This window comes from Brassica oleracea, chromosome C8 (assembly GCF_000695525.1).
Source record: "Brassica oleracea var. oleracea cultivar TO1000 chromosome C8, BOL, whole genome shotgun sequence".
Classification (NCBI taxonomy): Eukaryota; Viridiplantae; Streptophyta; class Magnoliopsida; order Brassicales; family Brassicaceae; genus Brassica; species Brassica oleracea.
In genome coordinates this window covers 28,971,859-28,972,604 of record NC_027755.1, presented here as the reverse complement: position 1 = coordinate 28,972,604, position 746 = coordinate 28,971,859, and positions in this window count along the sequence as shown.

The window sequence follows — 746 nt, the reverse complement described above, 5'->3', positions numbered from 1 at the left end:
TTGAAAAATTAAAAATAAATATTAAAATTTTCAAAATAAAATGGGTTATTTTGGTCATTTCCTTATTAATGACTATTTTGTGACAAAAACTTAAAAACAACTTTATGAAAGAATTGCCCTACAAATTAAGAAAATTTAAATAATAAGTAAATATATAATATAAAAAATGAAAAACTATATGAAACATCTATAAGAAAAATGTATAGTTTTCTGTTTTTTTCTAAAGAAATTACAATTCACACAAACATACAATTTACAATTTTGTTGTTGTTCAGAATACAACGTCCAAATGAATAAATATATAGTTATCATTTAAAAATCAAAATAGCCCCGCGCGTAGCGCGGATTAACTCCTAGTCCTTACTACTAAAAGGGACCATTTGAGGCTCCATAGAGCGTCCACATCAGCAAAACAAAATTCTCCCGAAAGATGACACGTGGCATTATTATTTAAAAAATAGAAAATAAATAATAAGTAAATTTGCAATATAAGGAAAAATAAATAATAAGTAAATAAACAATATAAGAAATAGAAACATTGCATTAAACAATAATAAGTAAATATACAATAAAAGGAAAGTAAATAATAAGTAAATATATTTTTATAAGTTTTTAGTGTAATATTTTTATAATGTAAATTTACTTTTATTTATTTAACTTTACATTTTTCAGATATATGTTTAATTTAGTTTTTCCATTTTTTATATTGTGTATTTACTTAATGTTTATCTTTTCTTATTTTTTAT